A 12,828-nucleotide genomic window follows, 5' to 3' on the forward strand; every position below is an offset into this window, starting at 1 on the left:
TTCACAGACACCCTAAATGTTTTGCTTTCTTTTCCATTTTTCTTCATTCCAGTCTGGATTTGAATATAAGGGTAACACTGGAATGGTCTAATTGATATAAATTATTAAAATGTCATTAAGTCTCCTGTTCGTGGAAGCTTCTTCACTTGTAACTCTCTCTCTATAATTGTGACTTGCATTTTGGTACTGAGTTATAAACTTATAACAGCTTATCTTTGTGAATCTTCATCATCCTAGAAATCCATGTAAATCATTAAAATCCTGATTTTTTTGTGTAAGGTCTGTATCCTATAAACTATTTAGTAATGAAAGCATCTAAGGACCGGAATATATAAACTGGAAATTCTACTGGACTTTAAGATCTTTTGATTAAAAATACATATCGGGATTAAATATTAATAAATCTGTAGAGTGCTGGGTATGCTGTGGATGTCCTGGTGTTCAGATGGGCTGAGTATCCAGAGAACCACTTGGATACAGTTTGTGTGGCAGATGCTCATCACTTCTGAACCTTAAGCCCCATCCTCATCTGTTCACAGAAGCATGATTCCCTTGCTCCCCTCGGGGTGCCTACACCTGCACACAGCTGTGCATGGCCCCATTGCGTTCAGTCCCCTTCCTTCTGCCTGTGGCACTACTGTCTTGATTATCCCCACAGAAGCTACAGCCTGTATCGAGAAGTTACAGATCTTCCTTTTAGTACTATATTCAATGCTTACTGCAGTAGGTTCCAGTCCTTTATGTGCCAGGGGTCATGCAAGAGTGCAGTTTGGACTGATTCCTACTATTCTAACTTCAGGTCTGTATGCTGACCTGAGCTGGTTATTTCCAAGCACTCTTTGTTAGCCTCTAGTAGAGCCATACTTAGTGAGTATTTAATACAGTGTTGTCAAGGCATTAAATAAATATACAAGAATGATAATAGCGAAGTATTCGTGCAAGAGGATGGGAGAGTTTGTGGTATTATGTTGTGTATTTACATTAATTAGTAAGTTAACCTTATTTCCTGGATGTTCTCCTCAATTGATTTTGATTATTTTATTGTCATTCTGGTGGTGAAGGAACACCTAACAGTGCTATTGAATGTACTGACCTGAGTAGCCTCTTATGGTGAGAGCCTGTTGTTGAGTTTCAGTTTGAATTTTGTTTTCCACTAGCCCAGATTGTGGTAAGAAGATCAGAAATAGTGGAAAACAAAACCCCTGTGCTGGAAGGCTTGCAGATGAAACATAAAAACTTTGGAGCCTGCTGTGATTATTTGGTAGTAATGAAGCTTGGCAGAGCAGGAGAAGGTGATGAAGTATAGAAAGGCAAAGGAATAGGCTGCTGTAGATCCAAATATTTTGCCCCATGTTGTATATATCTGTATCTATAATGTGCATTTTTTGCTAGTTTTCCTCCACAGCCTGTTTTTGTCTATACTCAATGTAGAATGGATTATATTTCAGTCTTGAAAGGCCTAATTTTCTGTGATGGCAATTAATAACACAGAGTAGCTCACCTTCTTTCTCCTCCAAGATGTTTCATTGGTATTAAACAAGGACATTGCCTTCAGGTACTCTGGGTCTTCCTTCATTCATTAAGTCTTTTCTGGCTTGTGTATTCACAGCTGTACTGGTTCAGCCTGGCCTGTTTCACACATTTCACATTTTCTATATGTTGCGCTAGAGCAGTATACACATGAGGTGATAAAGCTAAGTTTACATCCACTTCTCCATGTCCTCTGACCATCTTTCCTCTCTCTGTACACAACAGCCTCTGGGTTTTTTTAATAATTTCTTTTTCTTTTTTCTTCTCTCCCCAGACAGCTCCTCACAGAAAGTGCTGATGTGAAACAGAACTGAGAAATGTCCAGAGCTGTCAGGATGTGAAAGCCTGCAGATATGTGTGTGCCTGTTCACTGCTGGGATTCCTGACTCGACTCCAAAGGCTGTGGGAGGTAGTCGAGGTTGAGACACCTGTTTCTGATCCAGCTCACAGACCAAACAACTGAACCCTTTCCCTCCCCCTTTCTTAGTGTGCTCACCACTGCTCAGTGGTTAGATACATACTGCTCACCAAAGACAGAGGGAGTACATAGTCTTCAGGTTGAAGCACTGAGGTGGGATGCAGGCATGTCGGATTCAGTTCTTTCTCCCCACGCTATATAAATGCCATGTATCAAGCGAGGCTGCAACTGGTAGATGTTAGTGTAGTTAAAAAAAAAAAAAAAAAAAAGACAATCAAATGTCATTTTCACAGTTCTACCTTGGGCAGTATGGCACAGTTAATTGCCAGCTGGAACAATGTTCTTTTAGTTTTCATGATTGGAGATGCAGGCATTGGTATGAATGAGCAGAAGTGATACTCTGATTCACTTGGGAATAGCCTAGTAGTTGCTTTCCAAGGTGTAAGTATTTGAGCCTCAGGATGGAAGAATATGAGGGTTGATGACAGAAGCTTAACGGGAGTTCCAAGGTGGTAAAATGTAAGTCAGTTCAAATTCCATTCAATAAAGAAATATTACTTTGTATCCTAAACTCAACAAGTTATCAGACCTTGCAAAACATTCATAAGAACAAAGAGTAATTCCTTATATATTAAATCTTTACTGTATTTTAGCTTTGAATACCGGAGCATTGTTTTACTGGGGGAGGTGTGGTGGTCTAGCTTTTAAAATTTGTTGGTAGTAATTTTGTATTACAGAAAATCTTACTTCAGAAGCAGCCAGTTTAGCAGGAAGCCATTAAATGAATAAAAGGGAAATGTCAAGAATTACATGGTCTGAGGACTGGCTGATATTGCAGTGTGAAATAAAAGCCCAGAAAACATTGATCTTCTATATTTTCCCTGTCGTCTGTGTAGAAAATGGAGGCAAAATAATCTGGTGTTTCTCCTGAGTATCCCATTGGCTGTTCTATATGTGTATACATATGTGTACTTTAAAAAAAAGAAAATAAGAACTGTTTCATATCTGTTTGATCTTGAATACAGGAGAGCTGTTTGTAACAGTGCTGGCTTAGTGATCTTACTCCCTACTGACATTAAGGAAAACTAAGTGTAGGTAATGAGTAGCCATAAAAATAATGCATAAAATGTATGAAAACTGTTTCTTTCTGTAGTTCTTAATCCAATCCATATTTGCATCCAGTGCTTTGCATTTACAGTAATGTCTTTGCTCACATAATTCTGTGTAAGTAGCTATCCATGGTCATCATTTATCTGTTAAACACAAACAGTACATTTGTGTGTGAAGCAATGAGATGAAGCCTTTAGCTCAAAAAGTAGACTAAGATTAGAAAGAACCTATAAAGAAGTGCAAAAATAGTATCAGTAAGGAAGAGTGAAAGAATTTAACACAGACGGTAGCCTTGTAAGGGGATGTGGTGAGTTGACCTTGGCTGGACACCAGGTGCCCAGCAAGCAGCTCTATCACTTCCATTGTCCGCAGAACAGGCCTGGGTGGAGAAAATAAGATGGAAAAAAACTTGTGGGTCAAGATGAAGGCAGTTTAATGAAGCAATAGCAAAAGTCACACACACAGAAGTGAAGGAAAACAAAAGATGTTATTCTCTACTTCCCATCAGCAGGCAATGTTCAGCCACTTCCTGAGAAGCAGGGCTCAGTATGCGTAGTGGTTGCTCCGGAAGGCAAATGTAAATAACAAATGCCCCCACTTCCTCCTCCTCTCTCTTTGCTTTTATATCTAAGCAGATGTCATATGGTATGGAATATCTCTTTGGTCACTTTGGGTCAGCTGTCCTGGCCATGTCCCCCGCTCCCAAGGTCTTGCCCACCCCCAGCCTAGTGGTGAGGATGGGGAATGTTGGAGAGACAGCCTTGATGCTGTGCGAGCGCTGCTCAGCAGTAGCCAGAACGCTGGTGTGTGTCACCACTTTTCTAGCTACCAGTACAAACCACAGCACTATGGGGGCTGCTGTGGGGCTCAGCCAGACCCAATACAGAGGACTTCCAAGACTGAGATAATGACTCAACTGAACTACTGGCAGGAGGTGAGGTTGTGCACAGTCTTATGCAGCTTGGATGTATGTTCTGGTCTACATACAGAAGTACATCATAAGTTTCAAAAGGGCATACTCCAGAGCTAAATAATGGAGATCTTTTTTTTATCATCTGTGATTCTGAGAAGCAACAGCCAGGGCTTAGGCTCTGTCCTTTAAGATACACAGAATTCTGAACTTAGTCACGGTGGGATGCTGAAGGACCTCTCTCCCACTGAAAACTTGTTTTTTCCTCTGTATTTATTTTTGTGATATTTTTTAATATTCCAAGTTAATGAAATTCTAATGAATGACAGAAATCCTCCACCATGAAAAGTTTGCGAACTACTTAATTGTATACACTTAAATGATTGCTCAATTTTTATTCTGACAATAAGTAATGGAGCTTTTTTTTGGTTTGTTTTACTTTGGCTGAAAGCAATGTATTTGCTCCTGTTCTAAGAGAACTTTCAGCCCTCTTGCTTGATACATTACAAGTGTTAGACTGCAGAGCTGTGATTCAGGGAACTAAAATGGTATAAAAATACACAATTACAAACTTCCTTTTACATCTGGCCATTTTATTTTTTGTCATAACTTGAAAGAGCAAATGTAAATATTTACAGACACTTTGAAGTTATAGCCTTGAATTCCATCCTAATCCCTGTTTTAGCAGGTTTTGCCTGACAGAATCCTGCCTAGCACCTTACACAGGCCCTATTTCAGAGGTGCATCACTGTGCCCATTAGCAACACACACAGGCCTGCAGGCTTGTACAAACAGCAGGCCATGCTTTTTGTATGCTGTAAGATAATTCGGTCTGGAAAGTTCAGCAATATAGATACAATTTGCTTATAGAAAAGTAGAGGCTAAATAAATGTGCCAGCCTGAAAATTACAAATACAGAAATACCTGTGTTCACACTCATGGTCTTTTTAGGGACATTTTTTCTTGTGATGGCTGATATAAGATGATGCAGAGGATAAGGACAGTCCCCACTGACCAGCTGCATGGTACATACCATGGTGAGAACAGCTTTTCTCTATCTGTTTGCGTTCAGCTCTACTGTTGAGCACAGGACTAAGGAAGCTTGTTTAACTGCAGATATTTGTTTTCTCAAATATTTTAGCTCCCTGTAATAGCAGGTTTTGTCCATTGAACTACCTGCGTTCTTTGAAAAATCTGAATTTCAAGATGATGTTAAATGTAGCCCAGAGACACAAATTTATCGGAGAACTTGAGGCTGCTGTGGGTATCAAACTTTATTTCTACCGGAGAAGAAAAACAGAAGATCATATTTCATAGTGAAAGAGGTATTTTCTTACTCCTCTTTCTTTCTTGTTTGTCATTCTCAGCTTGATGCTAGTATTCAAAAATCACAGAGCCTGTATAAGGATGGTTATGTCTATGTACCTATATATATATGTTCTTCATCATACAGTGGTGGCACAGGAATGTATGCTAGCATCACTGCTTTGTAGAATCCAACATTCCTGGCTTGAATTCTAAGCTAGGGAAAAGGAAGAAAAAACAGTCATACAGTTTGAAATATTCTGTAAGAAAATGAAATGAAGTTACTTGTAGCTTAACTGCTGCCCCCAAAAAAACAGTGAGGTAATTAACAATTGTTACCTTTTCCTGGAGCTTGAGTAATATTTAATTTTTTCTTTAGACATATGTGCCCTGCTAGTTCCTTTTGCTTTAGCAAGTACGCTGAACATTTGAGTGAGATGGGGTTTACTGAGACATATCCCTGCTCTTTGTAAGAGTTTGGCATTCCTAGTCCTATTCCTGGAAGAGGAAGAAAACATGTATATACAAATACATGATTAAAAAAGCAAATGCAAACCTACATCTTTTGAGAAAAGGCTGCTGCAGGACATGGGAGACACATTTGCTAATGAAATGGACACTTTCCAGCTCATGGGAATCTAAGATAAGGCTATAAATGAAGTTGGTGAGGTGGTGGGAGGAGAAACGTGGCTTCTCAAGGAGAGCAGGGATGTCTCCAAGAAGGAAGCAGAGGAAGCATGGCTTGCATCTTGCTGCAGCCTGAAGGACACAGTCAAGAGAAATAGTCTTAGATGAGAGTGCCAGAACTGGGGTATGTGTTTTTTTGTTTGGCCAATAAAATTAGCAAGGTTGCGTTTGCCTTAAAAAGAATCTCGCGTGAAAAGTCTTCCTGTGTTTCCATCAAGCCTTCTAGTGGAGGAATATGATTTCTGCAAGGGTGAAGTAGTTCAGTATCAATGAAGGCATGACTGGCTATTTATGGTTTGTTTGGGTAGGTGTGGTAGACTGCCTTGTCCATGTCCTGTTGTCCATCAGGAAGAATGTGGAGCTGGACCTACTTTTTGGTAGTTTTGTTGCCCAGTGGAAACCAGTTACACAAGAAAGATTTCTAAGTTGCTTAGGAAGGTCATTCAGCAGTGAAATCCTTCAAATAGAAAGGCACTGACATAAAGCCAAAAAAGTGAGAAAAGAAAAATTAGTAATGGTTATGTTGTAGTTCATAAAGAGAAATTTCACACAGAGATTTTTCCAGTTTTTAAAAAATTTCCGTTCTCACCACCTACATATTCAGCAGAACATTGTCTCCAACTGGAAGAACTTTTCACATATGAAAAAACAGCTGTTTGAGAAGGCAAAATGATAGGTGCTGTTCTGGGTGAGGAGAGAGGTAGGAGAAGATGGTATTTCAGCATAACAGGAATCAACACAAAAAATCCTCTGGAGTAGAACTGCTCCTCCTCACAAAAGTGAGAGGAAGATTTAATTTGGAGCATTGCCTGGTTCTTGCAGATCCATGGATTCCTGCCTTATGGACACTTTGTTCATTAGGTTTTGGGTTGTTTCCCTAATTTCTCAATGCCATAGTTTTCAACTCAAGTTTTCTTTAAACCTGGCAAATGCAACCATTACTTCCAAGTTATCCTGCATCTTGGAGTTTGCTTCTTTGCAAAAGAAAACTTTGATGATAAAATGTCATGCATTGCTTTTTGTGCTTGTTGTAGCAGCTGTGCCTTCTCTGTTCATCCTGGTGACTAATGGCAGAGTTTAAAACTCTTGCTAATATAATTCTCTGTAGATTATGGCCGTATATCATAATTCAATCTAGCAAAAGCTGTTCTTTGATAAAAGGAATGTCATATCATTTGTATTTACAGTCTTGTTCAAAGGAGTGTTGTGAGGTTAATTGGAAGGTTAATTAGGAGAGGTTTAATCTAAAGGCAACAAGTCTAATCTTCACTCTCAGAGTCATGAGAGAGCTCCTTTTGCTCAGCTCTTCCAATAAAAGCAACATTCCTTAGAGATAAAGATCTCTGACACAGCGGGCAATTCCATTTATTTCAAGGTACTCTAAGTTCACAGGAATACTCACCTGGAAATACAAGGGGATTGTAGCTGCTCTGGTTGTTCTGTGCCAACCACACTAATTCTTCTTCCATGCTATTGTGGAAAATCAAAATATTGAAAGGAAACATGGGAGTCAAGTTATGCTTTCTAACAAAACAGCCATTAGGTAAGTGGGACTTATTTTGCTTTTTTGGCAACCACAACAGAATTCCCAAGGTAAATAGCAACATCACTGTCTGGTGCTCTATATTTTTTTAATTATTAAGCATGGGAAAAATGCCTTGCTTTTAAGATTGATAGCCAAGCAGTACTGTGTTACAGTCAAAGCCTGAAAAAATTACATGCCCTTCTACTGAGTCAACCTTCATACAGCCCAGGCTTGCCCTGAGCACCTGTGGGTATTTCTGCAGTCAGGGATTAGGTAGTATAATGATTCCTTTTAGAACAGAGCAATAACTTTCTAAATAGACAGTAAAAATATAGGGCCTCCTGTAGTTGAGTAGCTACTGCTGTGCTGTCTTCTGCAGGGCTGACAGTCTTGAAGCAGTGTGATAGACATGAGTCAGGGAAGACTTTTCCGAAACTTGCTTCTGGTCCTGTTACTTCATCAAGGTAGACTGAACCAGGTGCTTTTTATTTATCCACTCATCATTTTGGTACCTGTCTCTGCCTTGTCTTCCCATCTCACTGTTTTTCCTTCCCTGTTCTTTGTGAGCTCTTATGCACAGCAACAGTGTGGAAGGGAAAGGAGACAGAAGTTCCAGAAGCAGCTGAAAGGAGTGAGAAGATAACACCAATGGCACAGATGGAAGAGATGGAGAAAAGGGCACAACAGTGGGAGAAGATGCACATGGGATGTAAATCGGAAAGCAGGCAGCCAATCCATGTGCTTGGCCACACGGATGTTTCTGGGACATTATGGCTTAAGGTTCCAGGCTTTGCAGTCACCCACCAGGAGTTCAGGCTAGGTAGTTGCAGCTAGTGGTGTTTCACGTGTCATTTGTGATCCTAACTTCCGTCTTGGTTTATTTGTTTGTTTAATTACCTAATTGTAGAATTGTTTAAAAGTACACTTTAGATTCTAAATCACAAAAGTCTAAGTGATGCACTGCATCAGAAATGAGTATACATCTGAATGCTGAGAAGGGTAAAGCCTGTAAAGCAGGAGGATCAGAGAGATGGCATTTTAGTTCAAGCATGTGACTCTGCTGCAGATGCCTAAAACAGGCAGCAGGGTAAGAAGATGAAAAGATAGTACTGAGGGCTCTTAAGTCTTCGGCGGGATTCTCTAGGAGTACACTTAAAGACAAATGGAGCACTCCAGGAAGTCAGCTGATGTAGGCAATGAGAAGAGGAGGCTGTTTTTTGAAGTGTACCTTATATATTTCCCAATAGTGTATTAATTAACTTTTAGTCTTTTAAGCTTCAGATAAAAGTTCTGAAAGTATCTCACTGGACACAGAGTTTTACAGGCAGGAACATCCACTGCATTCTGGAAAATTTCCTTTATCTACCATTGTATGTACAGTATTGTCCTGGTTTTAGCTGAGATAGAGTTATTTTTCTTCTTAGTAGCTGGGGCAGTGCTGTGGTTTGGATTTATTATGAGAATAATGTTGATCACACACTGATGTTTTTAGTTATTGCTAAGTAATGTTTAAACTAAGTGAAGGACTTTTCAGTTTCTCAGGCCCTGCCAGTGAGAAGGCTGAAGGGGCACAAGAAATTGGGAGGGAACACAGCCAGGACAGCTGGCCTGAACCAGCCAAAGGGATATTCCATACCACAGAACATCACGCTGAGCTTATAAGCTGGCAGAAGAAGGAAGAGGGAAACAGTCAGCATTATGATGTTTGTCTTCCCAAGTAACTGTTACACGTGATGGAGCCCGGCTTTCCTGGGGATGGTTGAACACCTGCCTGCCCACGGGAAGTAGTAAATGAATTCCTTGTTTTGCTTTGCTTGCATGTGTGGCTTTTGCTTTACCTATTAATGTGTCTTTACCTCAACCCGTGAGTTTTCTCACATTTACCCTTTCAATCCTCTCCACCATACCACTGTTGGGGGAGTGAGCAAGCAGCTGCATGGCGCTTGGTTGCCCACCAGGGTTAAACCACAACCAAGTATTAAGGTTGTTCGGAATATCCTTGCCATGGGAAAGGCTTCAGGATTCAAGAATCACACTTGCCACCTCTGCTCTGTATTTAAATGTTTCCTTCTCATCATCACAATCTTTATTTTTGCCTTTACTTATGTCAGCATTAAGGTTTTTCACTTTCCTTTTTTGTGTTTGTAATTATCGGCTGTATATACAGCTTTAAGTTATATCTGTTCTGAAAAATTCAACAAGATACAATTTTTTAGAACCTTCTTTCTTACTAAGGCCAGAAATAAGGATGCTGTATCTAGTATTGGTGCATGACAGCTCTTGGTAGGTGATAATCTGTATTGATGTTTGCTCTGCTAAAATATAGTAAGCCTGTGTCCTGTCAGCATGAAGTACCATGGGAAGTGTCAGGTGCACGGGCAAGGTGTTAGAAGATGTCTCTCTTCATTACAGCACTCAGGCTGGTGTTTGTCTTGTCTAATTAATCAGCAGTTCACTTGTGAGGGGTGTCCTTCCTCCTCTAGGTAATGATGAAAACCCTTGAAAATCCATAAGCAGGACTTTGTCAGGCAAGTCCTTTCTCTTTAGCCTCTTCTGCATTTCCCTCACACCTTCTTCCCTGCTTACACACAGCTGTTCATGTCAGCATTGTCTACTGTTAGTCCCTCCTGCTAAGACCTCTGACTCTTCTGCAGGCTTTGCCTGTGAAAAGGTACGTGCAACAGCCCAGTTACAGCATACGTGGTAAGGAATATCCCATACCTTTCCACGCTGGAGACAGAAGCACAGTCCACTTTCTGCCAAGAGGTAAAACCAGTGTCTTCATCTTTCTTCACACTGCTTGCCTGAGACACTGCCACGGGGGAGATAAGCAGCCTACTACAGGTGCTGAAAGGTGAACATCACACTCCTGCAATGTCATAAGCGCCATTTGGATGCCTTGGCAGAAATGAAACAGTACTTCAGGGCAGAAGCAACAGCTCCATGGGTTCTGGAATAGCAGCCATCTCAGTTTCACATCAGATGTGTACAGCCCTGTGGCCTTTCTCAGGTATGTCTGAAAACAGGAGCCTAGACAATGTGAAAAATAGCCTAAAATTTCAATCTGAATATTTAGGTGACAGAACATGGTCTTTCCCAGCTCCTAGATAACATTGTGCTCATCTCAGCATGCCGTTTGTTTTCTCTTCCTCTAGACTGTAGGTTCTGACCACCCTAGCCCAGCACTAGTACTGCTCTGGCAGCCAGAGCTTGCCATCAGTATGAAAGGCAGGTGTGGGTCAGCTCTTTCATCCATGAAAAGTCTACCATTCTGGCTAGGTTTGGTCACCTACTAACTTGTTTAATCCCCACCCCTGCTCAGAGGAGTTGCCTTCACAGTGTGTCAATGAAAGGCATTTTGATGATGGGCAAAGGCACATTTTCCAGATTAAGCAGAAATTTCTCTCCACACACTTCCTTTCCCAACAGCACAGACACCCAGGCAAAAAAGATGGCTGCTTATTCAGCACCAGGTTTCCTCCATGTGGTAATCTACACAGGAATCTCTGGCCCTTCATCTGTTACTCTTTTTGTCCTTTTTGGACCCTCCTTTCCCTTATTCTTCCCAGGACCAAATTGTGCAGGGACTTAACAGGGGTCTTCCCTCTTTTCCTCTTAGCCCTTCATATCAATAATTAGGTCAGTGAACAGTACAACAAACTCAGAGGGAATATTCGGTCCACTCAGGTTGTGGAAGCTTTGCCAAAACGTAAGAACAGGCAGTTCACTGCTATGGCAAGTGCCAGCCAGGCTGCCAGTTGCTGAGGTTACCATAGTCATGTTCACCTGTGCTGAGGCACTGTAAGGACCCCACATGGGACTTCTCCTGGGGCTTAGCAAAAGAAAAAACCACCTTGATCATTAAAACCAAAAAGCCCGACTATGAGCAGAAGTGTTTCCTGCAGGGAGGTGGCCACAATGAATAGTAGTTGTGAATACTGCTTTCAGGCACTGCCGTCACCAGCATAGAGTGTAAGCAAGGCTTTGAACATGCAGATGCATAGCTTGGAGCATCAGTGCTATAGCAGGAAAATAATGGGGAGCAGAGCATGACCTCGTGAGGAAGGAGGCCCATGGACAGGTGGGGCAGAGTGTACTGTGGAGCCAGAGTGGGTTGAAGCCCTGTCTCTGAGGTTGATGATGGCCTCCTAGTAAACAAACTGTGTGTTACCACTTTGCTATGTGGTATGGCACTTAACATTTTTGCTTTTAACTTAGTTCCCATACTTGAAGTCTTGGAGCAGTACTTTCAGATTGGTTTTGTTTTGGAGGTGAAAGTTTTGAGAAGCACTTGATTTTGAATATCCACATCTCACTGTCTTCACTCTTGTTTCAACCAAGACGTCATAACATACTGAAATTCCTAGCTGATTTTTTTTTCTAACTTCAGGCATATGTTTTGTGTATGAGTAATAGTGAAAAATGGCCCCCCAATCAGAAATCATTCTAGTAACTCTGATAACAGTAAAACAACAAATTTCAAGGATCATTGGCCTCTTCAAACGTTCATTTTGTTAACAGACATAACAGCAAAGCAAAGTAATCATCATTAGAATAGTAATTTTGTTTCAGCAACCCTTAAACTCCTGCTGTGACACTGTATTGCCAGTCTCTATGCTGAGTTGATGGAAGGAGAGGTTGATTCTATTAACTAAGTTTCAGAATAATTGAAGAAGGTCTTTTAAGATACAAACTTTGCTTTGATATAGGAATTTCAAAGGTGAATGGAAGCTTCAAAGGAGACACTGGGAATGCAAGGTTAGCAGGGTTGAGTTCTTAGTGGTGGGTAGCTCCTGACTTCAAATTATTTCTTGTAAAGATACTGGTTCCTTCCTTTCACACCAAAAATATGTCAAAACAAGAAACTTAATTTATTCAGTTCTCTTGGATGCCATATGTAGCTGTCTTTTTCATGATTTAATGTATAAACATGAGATTGCATCTTTGCCATTAAATTGTATTAGCAAATACTCTTTTTTTCTAAGTACTCCTCTGAAAATTTACTATATCTTTGGAAACCAGAACTGCAGAGACTGTTAAAAACACTGTAGACACTAATGTGAAATGCCTTTGGTCTTGTGTAAATTCTAGACTGAGCTGTGAAAAGTTGCCCTCTAAAGGTGAAAACCTATGGAAAATGAAAAGGAAACTATAAAAATGAAAAACTCTTATGTGTTATGGATGCTAGAGGCTTAGATACTTGGCAGATTTCTTGACTGCAAGCACCTTTCCTTTGCACCCCTTTTTGACATAGAGATTCATGCAGTTGTAGAAAAGCAGTACCCAAACCCATGAGGTTTTCCGAGTCACCTCTGTGCCAGATCCACTCAGCCTATGTTATTG

Source organism: Falco rusticolus, chromosome 9 (genome assembly GCF_015220075.1).
Source record: "Falco rusticolus isolate bFalRus1 chromosome 9, bFalRus1.pri, whole genome shotgun sequence".
Classification (NCBI taxonomy): Eukaryota; Metazoa; Chordata; class Aves; order Falconiformes; family Falconidae; genus Falco; species Falco rusticolus.